This window comes from Ambystoma mexicanum, chromosome 5p (genome assembly GCF_040938575.1).
Source record: "Ambystoma mexicanum isolate Mex_15411 chromosome 5p, UKY_AmexF1_1, whole genome shotgun sequence".
NCBI lineage: Eukaryota > Metazoa > Chordata > Amphibia > Caudata > Ambystomatidae > Ambystoma > Ambystoma mexicanum.
This window is the reverse complement of record NC_090930.1, coordinates 576667541-576688689: the sequence shown is the minus strand read 5'-3', so window position 1 is coordinate 576688689 and position 21149 is coordinate 576667541.

Here is a 21149-nt window from a genome sequence, read left to right as displayed (position 1 = left end):
GTCCTGCCCAGGTCATGGATTTGCATCTCCGTCTGGAGTTGACTGGTAAGTGCCCATGTGCACTTGTCCACAATAGTGCATGTTTATTTGTTTATTTATTTTTGTATAGCGCCAAGCGGTCCGAGGTCATCGTAGCGCTTGTTACAGAAGGCTTGTTGATTTCATTCTTTAGTTACATTCTTTAGTTGCATACAAGGTTACAGACGTGCAGACAAGATTAAAGGCACGAATTAGAGGTTCAATATGAGGTTACAGTGGATTGGTCTGACATGAGTTCAGGTCTTTATGCAAAGTACTTAATTAAACAATTTGGTTTTGAGCAATTTTCTGAAAACAGTATAGGATTTTTCATTTCTCAAAGCTGTGGGGAGGGCGTTCCAGTTTTTTGGTGCTAGATATTACAAGCTGACGCCACCTGCTTTGGCTCTTTTGAGTGAGGAGACGTAGATCTGGTTGGTGAGGTGAGATCTGGTGGGTCTGGAGGATGTGCAGGGGGTAATCCTTTCAGATAGTTACGGGGGAATGTTGAGTGAGAGGCACTTGTGTGTAATTGTTTTGAAAAGAATACGCTCTTTGACTGGGAGCCAGTGAGCATTTTTTTCTTGCTTAGGATATGTGTTCCCTTTTGGGGATACTTAGCGCAGCTCCAAGGGCATTGTTTTGTGTCACTTGTAGTGTGTGTAGTTTTTTTACAGAAGTGCCCAGGCAGAGGGCATTAGAGTAATTGAGTTTGGTGCCGACAGTGGCTCTGGCAATGGCTAGACAGTTTTGTATCGATAGGAAGGGTTTGACTGCGTTAATGATTTTTGTGGTGAGTGCTGCAGATGAGGCTATGGGATTAACCTGTCGGGTCATGGATAAGGAGGAGTTGAGATATACCCCTAGTGTTTTTACTGCTGAGGATACTGTGATAGTGGTGCTGTCGACCATAAAAGTGTTTTATTGTGGGGACACTTTTTTAGCGTTTCTTTGGTGCCTACCACTAGGACTCTGTTTTGTCTCCATTGAGACAGAGTCCATTGGCTGCCATCCAGGATTGGATTGTGAGGTAGATGTCGCTTAGGGTAGCTGCATCTTGTACATAGATGCCGATGAGGGGTATTAAGACTTGTGTGTCGTCTGCATAGTTGGTATAAACTATGTTGCCACTATCGAGGTTATTGATCAATGGGAGAGTGAAAATGTTGTAAAGGTTGGGTGCTGTGCAAGAGCCTTGAGGTACTCCACAGTGTATGGTGGTGGGTGGGGCAAAGGCTGAGTCAGAGAACACTCTCATGAGTCTACCACGGAGGAAGGAGTCAATCCAGGCTGTGGCTTCTGGAAAGAAGTGGGCAGCATTTTTCAATTGTTTGCCTAGAATATCATGGTTGACAAGGTTGAAGGCAGCAGACAAATCTAGTAGAAGGAGAAGTGCTGGTTTACCTTTATCCATAATGTCTCTGAGTTGTATTTCTAGATCTAATAGGGCAGATTCTGTTCCTTGACCAGGACGGAATCCAGATTGCCTTTTGACTAGTATTTGATTTGATTTGATTTGATTTGATTTATTGATTTATAAAGCGCTTTACACCAAGGCGCTGTACAGTGGAACAATATAATACATAACAACATCAACAAAATAACAGTGGAAGCAAAATTACATCATGAATCATTCGACAAAACAGTGAAAAGAGCAATTAACTGAAGGGGAGAGGGGCAATAGGGGAGTGGGATTAGGTAGTGAGGGAGGGGTGGTGAAGAGTTGGAAGAGGGAAATTGAAGGGAGAGAGAGGAGGGATGGGAGAGGGGAGAGAGAAAATCAGGGGAAGAATGAGGGGGGAGGGGAAGCAGAGAGGGCAGAGGGGGAGATTTCAAGGAGGAGAATGGAGGAGGAGGGATTTAAGGGAAGTGCGGAATGAGGAGAAGGTTGTGGTGGAGCGGATTGTGAGAGGGAGTGAGTTCCTTTGCAGAGGTGCTAGGAGTTGGAAGGAGCGGAAACGGGAGGATGCACAGGGGGATGGAGGTACAGTGAGAAGGAAATGGTCAGTGGAACGAAGGGAACGGGAGGGGGAGTAGAAAGAGAGAAGGGAGGAGAGATAAGGAGGAGCAAGACCATGGAGGGATTTGAAGACAAGGCAGAGAAAGTAACAGGTAGATGGATTTAAAGGGGGCAAGATGAGATGCGGGTAGTCCAAAGAGTAGAGAAGAGCAATAGAAGCGGCAGGAAAAGATGAGAGAGGAGATTAGAAGTTTGGTAGCGTGGAAAGTGAGGGAGAGACAGATTTTACGAATATTGTAGAGCTGTTATCGGCAAGTGCGAGAGGTGAGTGAAATGTGTTGGGAGAAGGAGAGAGAGGAGTCAAAGAGAATGCCTAAATTACGAGCTTGGGGAGAGATAGGGAGATTGTAGGGAGGGAAGTGAATGAAAGGGGGAGGAGAGGAAGGGGGAAGAGAGTTGGAGGGAAAGAAAAGGACTTAGGTTTTATCGGTGTTAAGAGAGAGAAAGCGAGAGGACATCCAGTTCTTAATGGCAGTAAGGCAGGAAGAGAGTTTTAGGTGAAGGTCAGTTGAGAAGGAGGAGAAAGAGAGAAAGAGTTGAGTGTCGTCGGCATAAAAATGGTGGGAGATGCCAAATGAGGAGATAACAGGGGCAATGAGGGAGGTGTAAAGAGAGAAGAGGAAAGGACCAAGTACAGAACCTTGGGGAACACCGTAATCAAGAGGAAAGGAAGGAGAGGTCGGCCATCCCAAGATACAGCAAAGGAACGGGAAGAGAGGTAAGAAGATAAACATTTGAGAACAGGGCCTTTAAACCCGAAGGAGGAAAGAGTGTGGAGAAGGAGGGGATGATCGACAGTGTCAAAGGCTGCGGAGAGATCAAGGAGAATAAGGATAGAGGATTGCTTGGCATGGCGAGCAGAGAGGAGGGAGTTAAGGATAGAGGTGAGAGCAGTTTCTGTGGAATGTTTGGGACGGAAGCCAGATTGGAAAGGAGGAAGGAGAGAGGAAGTAGTGACAAAGGATGAGAGGTGAGAGTAGGCAAGGCGCTCAAGAAGCTTAGAGAGGAATGGTAGAAGAGAGATAGGTCTGAAGTTAGCAGTGAGAGGTGGATCAGCAGAGGGTTTCCTCAGAATAGGAATAATCGTAGCATTCTTGAAAGCAGAGGGAAAGGTTGATGAGGTGAGGCAGATGTTGAAGAAAGAGGTAAGGTAGGGGATAAGAAGGGAAGGGAGAGGGTCAGATGGGACAGACGTGGGGTGGGTTTGGACAGAAGGGAGGAGACTTCAGAAGAGGAAATGGGTGAGAAGATGGACATGAAGGATGAGTGAGGAGAGGGGGGAGGAAGAGAGGGGGAATCAGAGAGGGAGTTGATTTTTTGCCAAAGGGTGAGGATTTTGGAGGAGAAGAAATTAGCAAAGTCAGAAGGAGAGAGTGTGGAATTGGATGAGGGATCAGGAGTGGGAGGAGAGAGAAGACGAGAGAGAGTTTGGAAGATACAACGAGGGTGGGAGGCTTAAGAATGGAGAAGGTTAGAGTAGTAGGAGGATTTGGCCGAGGCAAGACAAGAGTTGTATAGTGTGTGGTAAGAGAAGTAAGAGGTTTGATTAGAAAGTGAGGGAGTTTTGAGCCAGAGTCTCTGCAGACGTCGGAGAAGGCACCGCATAGAGCGGAGATGGGGAGTGCGCCAAGGTTGAGAGCGCTTCCTGGTTGGACGGAAGAGAGAAAGGGGGTAAAGTTGATCAAGGGCAGAGGAGATAGAGTAGGAAAGTGAGGATAGTGCATCATTCGCAGAGAATAAAGCGAAGTCTTGGAGAGATGGAAGAGAAGAAGAGCAAGTGTTGAAAAAGAGGGTAGCCTTGAAGTTACGAAAGTTATGTCGTGAGTAGATTGGTGGGGAGGGATTAGAAGTAGAGGAGTGTGAGAGAGGAGAAAGGGAGAATGAAAGTAAGGCATGATCAGAGAGATAAACAGGAAGAGAAGAGACTGGGGAAGAGGGATAGGAAGAATTGAAGATGAGCTCAAGGGTGGAGCCAGAGGAGTGAATGGGGGAGGAGGGAAGGGGGGAGAGTAGGCAGGAGTCAAGGATGGAGAAGAGGGGACAAGATTGAGGGGGAGAAGGAAGATGAATATTAAAATCGCCAAGTACTGATAGAGGAGAGGGGGGGGGAGAGATAAGTGAGAGGAGGTGATCAAGGTCTTCATAGAAGGAAGAGAGAGGGCAGGGAGACAATAGATGATCAGGAAGGAAATAGGGTGGGGAGAGGAGAAAGACTTGGAAAGGATTTCAAAGGAAGGGAAAGAAGGGAGAGTTGGAGAGGAGGAGGGGGAGATGAATTTGGGGTGGTAGAGGAGTCCACAGCCTCCACCATGGCCATAGGGGTGGGGGGTTGAAAGAAGGAGGAAGAGGAGGTCGTTAAAGAAGCGGGGACAGAGGTGTTGTGAGGGGGAATCCAGGTTTCAGTTAGGCATGGGAAATGAAGTTTAAGGTGAAAGAATAAGTCAAGAACAGCTCTGGTTTTATTACAGATGGGTCTGGCGTTCCAGAGAGCCATGTTCATGAGGGCGGAATGGCTGTCGGTAGTGGGGTAAAGAAGATTAGGGCAGTGAGAGAAGGTAGGAGTGTGTCTGGAGGAGTGGGGGCGAGGATAGTGTAGAGGACTGGGCATTAGGAGGAAAAAGGAGAGTAGGAGGGAAAGGAGAAAGTGGACGGGTGGAGAGAGGGGAGGAGAGGGTGGTGGAAAGGAGTTTTGGAAGATCACATAACAGAGGTCTCAGAGAAAGGATGAGTAGAGAAGGACGTAGCTGTAGTTGTTAGAGATGGCGGGGATAGAGACTAGTGTGATAGTTACAAGAAGGGGCAGTGTACAATGGACAGACCTAAGTGAGGGATGGGGAGAGGATAGTAACAAGTTAGGAGTAACGTGGGGAGGCGCCTGTCAATGTCACATGGGGGTCAGCAGGGGGAGGCGCAAAGTCGGAGCGGTGCAAGATTGTAGGCACAGGATGGCGCCAAAGGTGGTCCCGGGTCCAGCAATGAGAGATGACAGACAGGAGCCAATAGGGTCAGAAGGAGCAGGCACTCGAAACTGTAATCAGAGGTGACCAGGCAGTTGAGGCAGGAAAATTGAGGTAACAATTCTGGGATGCTGCACCTGGTTTTGAGTAGGGGGAGCTGCAGGTATTAGTTCTTAGAAAGAGTCACTGGTGGATGGGGCCCAGGTGGAGGAAGCAGGAACTGGTGACGGGATGCTGGGCTGCAGCCCTTATTCTTGGACGGATGGGGCCGGAGTCACCACGCCCAGAGAGAGGGAGAGGGTCAGTGTAGGCTGAGACTGTTATAACAAAATAAGGAGGCTCCAAGAGAACAGGGTAATTAAGGAGGGAGGGCTGAAATAGCAAGCCTGATCTGATGTATCCGATCCTCGGTGGGAAGGGCCGCGGGCGGTGGTGTTGGGAGCGGACTGGAGGCACCAGGAAGACGAAGTGAAGATGTAGGCAGCAGCACCAGGTGCAGTATGGAGGCGCCAGCGGATGGGATCAAGCAATCAGACGAATGGTAAGATGCAGGGAACGTAGGCAGCTGTAACCACAATTGAACGGGGAGGGCAGTGGCACAAGGCACAATGTGGAGGCAACATGGGAGGAAATCACGCAGCCAAGGTATGTGGAAGAGTACAGGGATCCTAGAAAGCTGCAATCACGTTTGAACAAGGGGGGCAGCAGAAAATGGTTCCGGGATCAGAGTGGTGACACCAGAAGGAAAAATAAGATAGTGAAGTTGGAGGGCAAATGCAGCGATGCTCTGTAACCTCGCCCACCCCTGAGCGGGGAGGATTGCCGGCAGATGTTGAAGACGATATGGAGGCACCGGCGGGAAGACGCAAAGCAGCAGAGGCAGAAGGCTGTAGTGGGGATCCCTGCCAGCTACGTTGGTCGAAGGCAGGGAGGCCGCAAGCAGTGTGCCAGGTGGCAAGAGGATAAGAAACACTGCTGTCTTGGCCGGTATGGACTTCAGGCAGGACACCATGCAGCATGAACAGACATGTAGTGGTGAGGATCCCGATCAGCCACATTGGACGAAGGCAGGGAGGGTTAAGCAGTGCGCCAGGAAGATAGACGAGATGAGTACACCGCTGCCTTGGTGGTTGTCACGGCCACAGGGTGGAAGGAATGCAGGAAGAGCCAAGCAGGAGAAGGCGTTCCTGGATGTCAGCTCTCGAGCTCAGACGGGCAGGACTGCTGCAGGCGGATCCTAGGCAGTAAGGAGGAACCCCAGGCAGCCACGACCCCGACGGGAATTCAAGTGCAACAAGGGGACAGGGCAGCCCAGAGACAGCGCGGAGACGCCCTGCAGAGCAACAAACCCACTGGGATCACAAGCAGCCACGTCCGGCCTCGGGAAAATGAAGTTTGAGGGCGAAGCCACGTCTGACCCCAGGAGGACGAAGAGTGAGGGCGGAGCACCAGGACAAGCAACCAGCGCCGAGTAACCCAAGGAGACAGAAAGAGCATTCCGCTGTCTCGATCGGTCACTAAACTGGAAGAGCACTGTAGGAGCAGGACTGGAGCCGGCGAGCGTGTGAGGCTGGACCCGTTCTTGAACGAGGAGGACCGCAGGAGGTGGGCTAACGTCAAGATGGCAGCTCCCCAGACCTCTGTGATCCCGCCAGGACACAGAGAGCCGGTGTGGAGGCGGAGTGGCCCAGAGTCAGTGTGGAGGCACGCAGAGCCGTCTCGTCCCCGTCGGGGCACAGGATGGGTGAGAGCTGAAAGGAGGCCCCAAGAGCTGCAGCAGACGCAGGGTGACTCACAGAAGGGGGAAGGACCGCTGTTCTGGCTGTCCGCCAAGCGGGAAGAACACTGCAGGGGATGATCCGATGGTGGACCAGGAGGAGGCCGCCCCGATGCTCGATTCAAAAACAACACAAGGCGAATCCGATTCCGGTTGAGATCCCTGTCAGAGGAACCCCAGTAGATGAGCAACAGGAACGGAGAAAGGTAAGGAGCAGAATTGCAGTTAAGACTGTTTTATTTGAGAATGATTCAGCCTGGAGTGAGGAGTCGGCGGTTCAGGCTGCCAAGCTTTTGCGCGCCCTTGTAGAGTGGAATTGATTTTCTTCTAGAAACTGTTGTATTTGTGTGTATGCCACCTTGTCCAGAGCTTGAGGAGAAACTGTACGGTGGTGATGGGCCTGTAGTTGGTGGCCATTTCGGGATCTAATGTGGGTTTCTTCAATAGCGGACGTACCCATGCTTCTTTTAAGCAGTCTGGGACTGTGTGTGAGTTAAAGGAGGCATTTATAAAAGTTTTGAGGAATGTAAATAATGTTTCAATGCAGTCTTTGACTAGTTTAGCCGGACAGGCATCGCCTTTGCAGTTGGAGGGTTTAATCTTTTTGACAATTTCAATTACTTCAGGTATTGTGATGTCTGTTAGGCAGAATCACCTGCAGTACTTTTGGGAACACTACAGGTAGTTGTAGGACTACAAGTCTAAGCACAATTTCACCTTTGGTACAAGCCTGTACTACACAGTAAAGTGGTAGTGATTGCTGAGCAGCCAGACTTATCTTAAGACTTTAAGTGAGCAGTAGAACAAGTAACACAAAGGACCAACCAATACAGTGATTCAAGCAAACGCTTACTCAAGGTTTCTTAGTAAAAGAATATACATTTATTTACTCAATCATTTGTAAAACATTACACTTGCACAAGCAGCTCAATATCACACACTAATACACCACAAAAATCCAACCGGCAAGTACCTAAACAAGTTTAGCTCAAAAATGAAGTAGGAGCAAAATGGCACTTCAGATACTTTGAAAATGTAGGAAAAGAAAAGCTTATAAGAATAGACAGCCAAAATACATTCATAGGCAGGGCAAAGGGTTTCAGTTAAATAGAACCAGCAACTCTTCTCAATAGGCCTGGGCCAAAGTGAATGGTTCAGAGTCTCTTGTATAGGATAGCACAGTTCTGGTATGTAACGGTTAAGTCTTTCCCACAGATTTTTAAAGGATTTGCCTAGGCGAAGAGTTTGCCGAATGTTTAGGGATGGACAAGACTTCGTAGTTGAGGAAAGTTTCACACACTTTCTCGATGGCCGAAAAGATTTCCGGACCGAGTTTGCTCAGTACCTTTTAAATGAAGAAAGCTCTAGCTGAGGCAGTTGTTCCTGGCAGTTCGAGCAGATCTCACTGTTCCTGAGCTTCAGTCGAGGGGACAAGTAGGAGGACATCGGGAGGTTCCTGCACTGCCCAGGGAAGAGGCCAGAAGCTGTAGCAAGATGTCGTTTTAAGGTGTGAATGCCTTTAAATCCCCCTGGTTTCCTTCCCTCTGGCTATCCGGTTTTAAACAGCACTCTGAAGAAAATTCGACCAGAATAGGAAGGTGTCCAGGTGGCTTGCGAGTTGGTTGTTGCCACCAAACTCAAGGGAAGAGGTTAACCTTGAAAGGATTCTCTGTCGTCGGAGTTTCAGGCAATTCGGACTTGCAGCAGGGCTTCACCGGTCGTTCAGGAGTTGCCGCAGTCATCTTCCTTCCTCTCTTCTTCAGTTCTTTCATTGCAGTGGTCGACTCTGCTTTCCAAATCCCAGAGACCTGCTTTTAAACAGTTTTCCCCCTATTCATTCAGCCTGGCTGTCACTCACACAGCAGAGTGGCTGTCCTTGCCGAGCTGCCAGCCGGGCAATCATGCCAGAGTGCATTCAGGTCTCCTAGGAGACTAAGCACAGGGAGTTTCGGGAACCTCACTCACATTCTGTCCACCCCAGACACTCTGGCACCAGAGTAGGGCTTCAGCACAGAAGCACCCCAAAGGGCACAAACATAGGGACCAAACCTGGTTTGGCACACATAGACAAACACAAGAAGTTCTTTTCCTAAAGGAAATGGCGAAGAAAGATGAACGAAGTCTGTTTTTACAGATAGGTCTGGGGCGCCATATTGAAAAACATGGGTACACCTGATTTTGAGCTACCGCTGTTAGCGGTCACGAAAAATCATGGTAGTTGATCTAAACCACTGCCACCAGCCATTTAAAATAGGTAAAGGTAACATTTTACTGTTACATGAGTGTTTTGACTCAGGGGAAGCTAAGCAACCCCTCCAGAACTCCATTGTAAGATAGGGTGTGCTGGGTCAGTAAATTTAAAGAGACTAGTAAAGTCAATTTAACTTTACATGCCCTGGGAGGCGGTAGTCAGTCCCAGGAAATGTATTTAAACCTTGGGGAGTCTGAAAGACACCACTGTGCCACTGCACTGAAAGTGATTTTTTGACACACAGAAAAAGATGATGCCATGGAGGTTGTTTTAAAAACTCAATTACCAAAGAACACACACAAGTGAAACACACACAAAATACATGGAAGATTGGGAAAAAAAGGCTCACACTCTTCCCAGGTAAAAAATAAAATGCTAGAAATCCAGCAAAGCTGCTGGGGGTCTAAAAAGGTAAGGGAATTAGCACATTTGGAGAATTCTCCCTAACACTCGTCCCCCCCAGACTAAGGGACAGGAGGATATAATACACTCCTGGAAGAATCTCCTTACTCCAGTCGGTCAAGCATCCTGCTAGAGACCAGCAGTGTTTTGGTGGTGACAGCCTGACCTGTGTTCAATGGTAAAATCAAACCCTTGCAGGCTGCTTGACCATCTCAATAGTTTTGGGTTTTCCCCTTTCATGTGCATCAACCATCGCAAGGGATGGCCGTCAGTTTGAATCACACAAGTAGATCCATACAAGTATGGTCTAAACTTCTTGAATGACCACACAATAGCAAAGCATTCACACTCTGTGGTTGCCAACCTTGCTTCTGGTTCCTTCAGCTTCCTGCTGATGAAGCAAATGGAGTGTTCCCTACCTTTCTCATCCAGTTGACAAAGGACTGCACATATATGTGTATTTGAAGCATCTGTCAGCACAATGAAGGTTTGGTTATAGTCAGGAGCTCTTAGGACTGGAGCTTGACAAAGGGCTTTCTTTAGGCCTTCAAATGCTTGAGTTCACTCCTCATTCCACCTGATCTTTTTTAGGGAATTTAGGAGAGGAAATCACATACAAGGGAGAAGCTATGGTCCCATAGTTCTCTATGAAGTTCCTATAGTATCCAGTGAGGCCTAGGAAGGCTCTCACCTGGGTTTGAGTAGTAGGGGTGGTCCAGTTTTGCACAGCTTGTACTTTGTTAGGCAATGGCCTGATTTCACCTCCTCCTACCTCATGTCCAAGGTAGACCACTTTACTCTTACCAATTTGACATTTGCTAGCCTTTATGGTCAGATGGGCCTGCTCAAGAGCCTGCAAAACATATCCTAAGTGGTCAACATGTTCTTTCCAAGTAGGGCTGAACACTGCAATGTCATCCAAGTATGCCATGCAGAAGTCTTCCATCCCATTCAGAGCTTGATATACCACCCTTTGTGTTAGGGGGAATTCTCCAGAATGGCTAATTGCCCTTACCTACTGAGTCCCTCAGCAGCTTTGCTGGATTTGTAGGATTTTTTGTTTCACCTGGTAAGAGTGTGAGCCTTTTCTTCCCACTCTTACATGTGTTTTGCTGTGTCTGTTTAACATTTTTGTGTTCATAGACTGTAGAGCCACACTTACTCCATAGGCATCATCTTTTTACTGTGTGTTACACAGCACCTTCAGTGCAGTGACACAGTGTTGTCTTTTTCAGACGTCCCACTTTAAACTCCATTTTCTGGGACTGACTACTATCTCCCAGAACATGTAAAGTTGCCATTGACTTTATTAGTCTTTTTAATTCCACAGACCCAGTACAAACTATCTTACATAGAGTTCTGGAAAGCGTTAATAGCTATCCCTTTTTGTCTGTTTCTCATGGAACATTATTTTGTTCCCTTTTCATTAAGATTTGGCTGGTGGCAGTGGTATCTACCCTATTTTTCCCACTGCGGTCTATTTAAATAGCCTTGGTACTGTTTTAGGCTATCTTAGTAGCCTCGAACTTAAACCTGCTGGACCACAATCACTTTTATTTGGTTCCGGCTGGGTTTATTCGCCATTTCTTTTTGTAAAAGTATTTTTAGTGTTTTACTCTGTGCGCCAAACCAGGTTTGGTTCCTTTGTTCGCCGACCTTAGGCGGGCTTCTGCACAGAAGCCCTCCTTAGGCGCCTGAATGTCTTAGGGGGACAGGATGTGAGGGAGGGGTTTGAGACTTCCTGCACAGGGTCTTCTTGGAGACCCATGTCGCACTCTGTGTGATTGGCTGTGGTGACTGTCCCGCCAGGACAACCACCCTGCAGTGTGATTGAAAGCCAGGCTGTGTGAATGGGGAAAAACTGCATAAAAATCATGTCTCTGGGACTAAGAAGGAAGAGTCACCACTGTATCGAGAGAACCGAAGAGAAGCTGACAGAAGAGGACCTCGACCACGACTGAACCTCCCGGTGAAGGCGTGCTGTGTGTCCGAATCTCCAAACTTCGACAACAGGGAATATCTGCAAGGAATCTTCTCCCCTTGAGCTGGTAGGAACAACCAGTTCACCATACTGCAAGCCAGGCCTCCCTCCTCTGGTCTAATTTGCTGTGCACAGCTACAGTGAACCGGATAGCCAGGAGGATCGGACCCTGCTTGGGTTTTAAGGAGCGCATCTTTTATTTGTCTCTTTGCTCCGCTGCTTGTTTCTTCCCTGGGCAGTGCAGGACCCTCCTGTCTTCCTCCTTCTTGTCAGTCCGACAGTCGCTTCAGGAACCGTGAGCCTGCAGGATCTGCCAGGAACGTCTACCTCAGCTACAGCATTCGCCTGCTCTAAAGGTACTTTGCTAACCCGGTTGTTTTTCCATCCAACCACAGTGAAAGTGTTTGAAATCTTTTGCCAATCTGAGGGCTTGTCCTTCTCTAATCTTTAAAGTAACTTTTCGTCCGATCAACGTCGTTCTGAACTCTTGGCAAAGACTTAACTGCGAACTACCCTGAACTGTGTGATCCTCTGCAAAGACTTTGGTCTATTGACTTTGGCCCAGGCCTCTTGATTTGATTTCCTCAATCTAGTTCCTTTTTCTAGTTTGCCCTGCTTACGTACTTGTTGGTTCTGCTCAACTCTTGTCTAGCTTTGTCTTTCCCTCCCTTTTTAAATGACTGGAGTGCCATTTTGCTCACACTTCATTTTGACCTTAACTTGTCCAGAATCTATTGGGTGTGGTGTAGTGTATTAAGATTGTGCTTTTTCAACTGCTTGATAATAGTGTAATGTTTCATAAATGATGTGTAAATAAATGTATATGCTTTTACTCAGAAACCTTGAGTCAGTGTTTATTTGAATCATAGTAATTGCTTTCCATTGTGTAACTATTGATACTGCTCACTTTTCTCTTGAGATAAGTCTGGCTGCTCAGCCATCACTACCACTTCACTGTGTAATACATGCTTGTACCAAAGGTGAATTTGTACTGTCACTTGTAGTCTTAATTGTGTGTGGTGTTCACAAAGGGTACTGCATATAATTCTGCCTAACACTGGTGTACAGCGGTGAGGATCAAGTATAGTGATTACACTTAGAGTGCTGCTATTACCTTGGATCAACTAACCACAAGGCTAAACATCACTAAAAAGCAATATTAATCATGTCTGATAAGGAAAGCTACAGTCAGGAGACCCACCTTAGTTACACGGTGGATTATCTAAAATAATCTGCGTAGAGAAAGGAATCTCTCTGTTAAAGGCAAAAAATCTGAATTGATTGAAAGGTTTTAAGAGAAACAAAGTCTGGAGGGTAGATCTGAAATACCTAACCCCTCAGCAAATGTGGATAATGATGAGGATGATAATGTGTCTATTATTGATGAGTTAGATGGGGCAGGTGTGTCCCACAATGTTGGCCTCACTGCTCCTCTGCCTGCTCAGCAACCTCAACCTTTGTCGACTGGGTCCGACACTCAGTCCTCAACTCATTGCTCTAGAAATGATGAGGCTTGAATTGGAAATTAAATGTTTAAATGCTCAAAGTGAACAAAAGCATCAAGAACTTAAGCTCAGAGAAATGGAGCTGAATCATGCCTTAGAAATTAAAAAGTTGTCTTTGGAAAATGCTTCCCTCCCAGAGTCTTCTTGGTCTTCCAGTCCTAAGAGACCCTGTATGCCTAAAGTAATTGTGGGTATGTATGAGGCTAAGCTTGACACTTTGGATTGGTTGGCAAGGTTTTAATATAAACATGGGATTCAAGACATTACAGGGAATCAGTTGCTCTCTTGGCTCTTCTCTAGGCTACCCACTGTTGCATCTGATGTTGTGATGAAGTTGAGGGAGGTGGATAAGATGGATTATGAGTGTGTGAAGCTAGCTTTAATTCCTAGATTTGGGAAGACCCCTTCCCGGTATCTTAAGAGGATTAGGACCCTCAAAAAGCATGATGGTACCCCTTGGGTTACTTGGATAAGTGAATGTTTGAAAAACGTAGATGGTTGGGTTAAGGGTTACAGAGTGAACACTTAAGAAGGTATGAGCAGTCTTCTTATGTTGGAGTCAATTTATGATGCCTGCTCTCCTGAGCTCAGACAGCACTTGGCTGATTCTAAGGAGATAGATCCAAAGAAGTTAGCTAAGGCTGCTGACTTGTGGGTTGCCAACAAGGCTACTTACAAGGATTCTGGGGCAACTCAGATGAAGGATGAAGGAAAGCAGCCAAAGAAAGAAAACAATGAGAATTCAAATACCTCCAATCCAAAAGAGAGCCACAGACAGCCACATAAGGCTAAACCACAAGGGAAACCAAATTAAGCTAGTGTACCATCTGTACCCAAACCAGATGGAGGTCAGAACCAACCTCCATTCATCAATTCATTTGGGAAATGTTATGTTTGTGGGTCAACTGACCATGTGAAATGGGATCCCAGATGTAAGGGTAATCCTTCAGGGGTCCACACTGTCTCCTTAGCCTTCTCCCCAGGGGAAGAAGTACCTATGGCAAGTGGAAACTTTGACCTACTGGCTGATAAAGCCATGAGAGTCTCAGCTAGTGTTTCTTTAGTGTCCCTAGGCTTGTGGGAACAACACAATTTAGATGTCTATAATTCCACCCCAGATAATACTAAAGAGTATTATTTTTATTTTTTATTTTTATGTTATATGGTTACTAGAACCTTTTACACAACACTCTTTCAACTTCAATTACACACCATAAAAGAATGACATATTCGATGAACAACACTTAACAATTAAGCGTACTCTTCATTCAAATAAAAAATAGAAAAAAAAGAAAAAAAGAGATAAAAATCACATATGATAAAACCTATTAGGTGTATAAACAACATTATGATAGAGGAGCACAATTTATCAAATAACGTCTGTGTGCATAAATCAGTCCAGTCCAGTCATGATTTCACATTTGATCAATACCTGAACTACAGCTATTGGTAAGGATGTTTCATAACCCAAAAACAACCTGTCCCAAAAGTGGTCAAGCAAAAAACCCTGACACGCCATTCCAAACTTGGCAAAGAACATTAATCTTGTGGGCCACGTGCCTTCACATTCTAACAGAAGATGCTTGAGGGTTTGCTTTCCCGGATCTGAGCAGACCTTACACAAATTCAATGTGTTGGACCCTTGGCCCCTACTGTTCAAAGTCTCCCCGGTGTGGACTACATTTAGTCTTATTCGCATGAAGTCAGACTGGACTTTCCAGTTCGGAAAGTTCATCAAATATCTCGGGAGTGTCCCTAACTTCTTGTCTACTTGCATAAAAGAGTTATGGAAGGATCGGGATCGCATCAACTGGATAGTGTCGATCCAATCCTTTGTCTCCAAATCCCTTTTTACCTTCAGAGGATTATGAACCAGCATCTCAATAGTTGTTTCCACTCCCGCGATGGCCCATTTCATTCTTTTTTCCATCTCTCCCAACATCTTGGATTTCCCAGAGGAGAGGTGGCTTCTAATGTTACCATATAAGGACTGATCCTGACTTGTGATGATGCGCCTGTATAAAGATATAATTTTCCACTCGGCCTGGATTCTCAATGATTTCAGGCCCAGTTCAAATCTTACTCCTGCTATTGGGATACCCATCGGGAGATCTAGGACACTCTTCCCAATCTTTCTCTCGAGTTTTTTTCCCATTCCACCGACCAAAGTGATGGTTTGGTCTCCAGGCCATAGAGGATGATTGGAACAACTTTGGCTGGGTAGAATTTGATTAGAGCAATGAGTGAAAAACTACAGAACTTCAAAAGAACTTTCCTCATTTGTGCCACTAGTTGCATTATATTCCTTCTAAGCTCTTCCTCCATTTTTCTAATAAAAGGGGCCAAAAAGACCTTATATCCCAGGTACTTAAGTTTGTCCACCCTTGGAATACTTCGGCCTAGCAGTTCCCATTTGGAGCATATTACCCTTTTATAAACATGTTTGAAAATCATGATTGAATATTTCGAAGATTTACTGTTAGCCCATTCACTTTTGCATATTATCCCAATTTATCTAGGAGATGCTGCAGCCCCAATGCGGTGTTATCCAATAGGTCCATGTCGTCCGCATATGCCAACCAAAAAACTTTGTTGCCATTGATTGACAGACTTGCTAAAGCTACCCCAGCTAGAAATTCCCCTATGTCAGCTAAATAAAGGTTGACGAACTTCCCGTTCAACTTTGATGGAGTCGGAGAGATTACCTTCATTGTCCAATCTCACCCTAATGGTTGTGTCATTATGCAGATCTATTAGCATAGAGAGGAGACCATCAGGGATGCCCCACTTCTTGAGTTTGGCCCAGAGATGCCCCCTGTTGACTTGGTCGAAGGCCTTTGGGAAGTCTACCCATGCCCCATAAAGATGTAGCTCCCCTTTTTTCCTAGTATTTTCACTCAGGATATTCAAAGTTACCGCATTTACTGCAGTCGACATACCTCTTCTGAAACCCGATTGGTATTTGGAAAGGATATTTTTAGATTTGACCCATCTCTCCAATTCTTCAAAGAGAATTCTCATAAAAATCTTACTATCTATGTCAAAAAAGGCGATGGCCGATAACTCTCAGGAGAAGACTGATCGCCCCCCTTGAAAAGGGGGATGATTATTACAGATTTCCATGATAGTAGAAATGTACGTTTGGTGAGGATGTCTCTGAAAAGCCAGCACAGCCCTTTGGCCCAAAGTGTGCTGTTGTTTTTCAACACTTGATAAGTGAGACCATTTGGGCCCGCCGCTTTTGAGCTTGATGAAGACATGATCAAATCTTCCACAGTCTGTTCCTCGATTGATAGGGCCCATCTAGTGTCTTTTTTATTATATCTTCGATCCTCCCCTCCGCAGAAGCAAAATTGGCTGTAAAGTATTTCACCAACATGTCATCTGCCACCAAATTACATGGAGCTTTACTAGGGTGCTCTTCAAGTTGGTGGATGACGGACCAAGAATTTCTCATATCCCCTTTCCCAATTATTTTTAGCATTCATTTGCGATCCAGCTGATGGCAGTAAGCTCTTCTACTGGATGACCAATATTTTTAGGCCTGACTCAAAGCTTTCACTGCTTTCCCCTGTTCCTCCATGCTTAGAGTGGAAGACTTTATCTTTCTCTTTTGTTGACTCAAGAGTTTTTTCTTCAGCCATGTCTCTTCATCAAAGATGTTACCATGCACCCTATTTTCCGACCTTCCCACACTACTTGGTGTACAGATGGACCAGATGTACCTGACAAAATTTTCAGAATTACAATTCAATTGCCAGGTACTATAAAGTATTATAAAGATAGTGTTCTCGTGAATGGCCCGGAGACCCCTGCCATCAGAGACACTGGAGCCAGCATAACTGTGGTGGATGAATAATTTTTCAAGGTGGGGGATACTGTTAAGGCACCCAAATGCCTCACCAAGTTAGCTGGAGGCCCTGTGCAAATGCTTCCCCAGTTACCAGCTCTCATCCAGTGTAATGATATGACTGTCAAGATACCTGTTAGTGTGCAGAGTGAAGTGCCTGGGAGAGTCCTGTTGGGTAATGACCTGAAAACTCTTGGAGTTGTGTCCAGTACCCCCAGGCCTCCCAGTAAAAGGAAACAGTAGCTCACTAGGCCAGCAAGGGAGAGGACCTTAAGAGGCTCTCCAGAGGAGGAGATAGAGGAAACTATCACTCCCACTCCAAAGGAGTTGCTCACTGCTATTTCTGGAAAGAAAGAGGCAAACTGGGGAACCCACAACCTCAAGGAAAAAGACAGACAACACCCATGTGCTACCAACAAGGACATCCCCAAGATTGTCCAAAGTCAAACCTGTAACTCCTTCACTTGCTGAGGCAGAGTGTGAGGTACAATCAGTCAGATCTGGAGGAAGACACTGTTTTGGTTGGATAACTTGACCCTCTTGACCATCCTGAGCTGCAGTCTTTACTGGCAGAAGGTGGGCCTAACAGTGCAGATTTCAGCAGAGGACAATGAGAGTGTCCTACTCTCGAAGGTCTTCGACAACAGGCTGCTTCTCAACTTGATGGGCAAAAAGTTGGAAAGCATAGGTTGAGCTAGGAATATGGCTCCTCTACAGTGAACCAACTGAGTCTATCCCTGGGGACTGTACTGCCCCTAGCAAACAGACTCCAGTTCCTACAGTTGGCCCATGAGATACCTTTGGATGATCATTTGAGTTTTAAAAAGACCAAGAAAAGGCTCTCCTTATACTTGTATTATATTGTATTGTGGATCCACTATGTATGTAAGTAATGTATGATTGCCCTTCTATTTGTAAATATATTGTATTTGTATGTAACCTATGACCATACCATGTAACTTAAGCTGCACATTTTCTGTACTGCTGCGCATGGATACCTTCGGGTCTGGTGCGCATTATAAGTGAATAAAACAAACAAACAAACAAACAAACAAACAAACAAACAAACAAACAAACAAACAAACAAACAAACAGACAAACAAACAAACAAACAAACAAATAAACTTCTACTGGCCTAAAATAGGTTCAGAAGTTGACAAATTCCATAGGTGTCAAGTTCAGGTTCTAACTCCCCTTCTCCACACCTGAATCCTCAGAGGTGCTATCCTTAAGTGCAGCTTCAGGCTTCTTTTTATCCTTCTTCTTTTCCTTGGGTTGGTTATCCTTTAGTTTCTGACCTCTTCTTTCGTGTAAATAAGGTCTGGCCCCTCTAGAGGCCACCGTGACAGAGATGAGAACCTGCCCAGAGGGACCCCCAGGGGGGCCAGCCTCGCCCCAGGGAAAAAGCCGGATGGTAGAAAAAACCCTGGTTCTGGTGCATTGCGGATGTAATGAAAAGTAGTTTCTAAAGACCAATGTCCAGCAATGATAATTGTCCAACAAGATGAGAAGGGCTCAATAATGATGAAGGAACCGGAAAGGATAGAATGAACGGAAATTCAGGAGAATGAGCACTAGGGCAGACAGGAAAATGCAATAGAAAATACCTGTGGTTAAGAACACATACACCGTTAGAACTGGGAACAAGTCAAGTAGGAACGGACAGGCGCCGGGTGCTAAAGCTAAGGATCAAAAATGAAAGTAAACAATAGCGAGAGCAGTTTGTGTGTAAGGCAAATAAGACAAATGAAAACAGCCGTGCAGAACGGCAAGGTGCCGTGAAAGTACAGTGTGAAAATGGAAGTAGCGAGAGCAGCTCGCGTGCAAAACAAAAGAAAAGCAGCAGCACGCGTGTGAAAATGAAAGCTGCTGGGTTTAACCAGCAAGGTGCTGTGAATGCAAGTAAGGAAAACGTAAGCGTGGATAGCGAGAGTTACAAGCGAACAGAAACAGGGCAGCGGGGTATAACAGCAAGATGCTGTATAAGTATGAAAGGGCAGAGAACACAAGACACCGTAGAGAGGAATCCCGGAAGCCCGGGAAGTAGAGAACGGTGGTACACACAAGAAAATACACAAGAGTGGGCACAGGAGTGCGAGCGAAGTAACAAGAGGTAACAGATACAACGCACTGGCTGAAGGGGTGGAGCCGGATGTTATAGTGCAGGCCGCCATGTTAGATGAGGACTAGAGCGCTACTCTGAATTGGTTAATGCCTCCAGCAATTCCATAGCCTCCACCCGCCGGTCCTGACAGTAGGAGCTGTCACACTTGCCAAACCTCTGGCAAGAGTGGAGCCAAGAATGTGGCACTCCTGGTGCCTCTCCCAGTGGTGGAAGTTCCTTTTGAGAAGGTGGGCATCAACATTGTTGGTCCCCTTGACCCTCCCACATCTTCAGGCCACAGATTTATCCACGTAGTAGTAGACCATGCTACTAGATACCCAGAAGCAATACCTATGAGGACTGTTACGGCTAAGGCTCTACTTGGTATTTTTACCAGAGTAGGGTTTCCTAAGGAAGTGATATCCGACAGGTGATCCCATTTTATGTCCCATTAAATGCAAGCCATGTGGAAAAACTGTGGTGTCACTTACAAGTTTTCTACAGCCTACCACCACAGACAAATGGACTGGTAGAGAGGTTTAATCGTAATATGAAGAGCATGATAGGTGCTTTAGAGGAACCCATTAAAAGAAAGTGGGACCTTCTACTGCCATGCTTCTCTTTGCTTATAGAGAAGTCCCTCAGGAAGGAGTTGGTTACAGTCCCTTTGAACTTCTCTATGGCCATCCAGTCAGAGGCCCCTTGGCCCTGATTAAGGAGGGGTTGGAGAGTGCTCCTTCCTCCAAGCCAGTCAGAGTGACTGACTATGTGAAAGGTCTCCGGAGGAGAATGTCACGCATGATGACAGAAGCCAGTGATAACTTAAAAGCAGGTCAGGCTCTGGTCAAGCATTGACATGACCAGAAGGCCACCATGGTTGAGGTTACTCAAGACCAGCTTGTATTAGTTATGGTGTCAACAAGGCAGAGGGCCTTGCAGGACAAATGAATAGGACCCTTCAAGGTTGTGGGCAAACTTGAAGAGGTGAACTATTTGGTTGACTTAGGCAGACCTAATGAGGCTCCCAGAGTCTTTAACACCAACAGTTTGAAGGCATATGTCTCGAGACCAGAAGTGGGAGCTTTGCTTCTAGCTTCAGCTCAAGAGGAGTAGGAGAGTGAACCTCTACCTGACCTCATCAGAGGCCAACCTTTGGATGAGAACATAGAAGGAGTCACTCTCTCTTCCCAACTGACATCAGAACAACAGGAGGAGTGCACAGTTCTGTTAAATCAGTTTGCCTCCCTATTTTCACTTTCACCAGGCTTTAACCATTAGGGCCAGCATGATATTCTCACTGGTGACTGTCTACCTGTGAAAAGCAGAGGTTGCAGAAGGTCAGAACATGTAAGATCCCACATCAAAGGAGAGGTCAACAAGATGCTTGATAGTGGGGTTATAGAGCCCTCTACAAGTCCATGATCTAGCCCAGTTGTTCTAGTACCAAAGGCAGGATCCAAGGAGATGAGATTATGTGTGGACTATAGAGCTCTTAGTGCAGTCACTGAGACTGATGCCCATCCTTTGCCAAGGACAGATGAACTGGTGGATAGACTTGGTTCAGCCAAGTACCTCAGTATATTTGATCTGACGTCAGGCTATTGGCAAATAGCCTTGTCAGACAATGCCAAGGAGAAAACTGCATTCTCAACCCCAGCAGGCCTCTACCAGTTTAAGGTTATGCCTTTTGCATTACAAAATGTAACTGCTACATTCCAAAGGATGGTCAAACAAGTTCTGAGTGGGATGGAGGACTTCTTTATGGCATACATGGATGACATTGCAGTGTTCAGCCCTACTTGGAAAGAACTTGTTGATCACTTAGGACATGATTTTCAACCTCTTGAGCAGGCCCATCTGACCATAAAGGCAAGCAAATGTCAAATTGGTCAGAGGAAAGTGGTCTACTTGGTCATTAGGTAGGAGGAGTTGAAATAAGGCCATTGCCTAGCAAATTACAAGCTGTACAAAACAGCCCGCCCCTACTATTCAAACCCAAGTGAGAGCTTTCCTGGGTCTCAATGGGTACTACAGGAATTTCATAGAGAATTATGGGACCATAGTTTCTCCCTTGAATGTGATCTCCTCTCCAAAATTTCCTAAAAAGTTTATGTGGAATGAGGAGTGCACTCAAGCCTTTCAAAGCCCGAAGAAAGCCCTTTGTCAAGCTCCAGACCTAAGTCCTCCTGATTATCACCAACCCTTCATTATGCAGACAGATGCCTCCAATACAGGTATAGGTGCAGTCCTTAGTCAACTGGATGAGAAAGGTAGGGGGCACCCA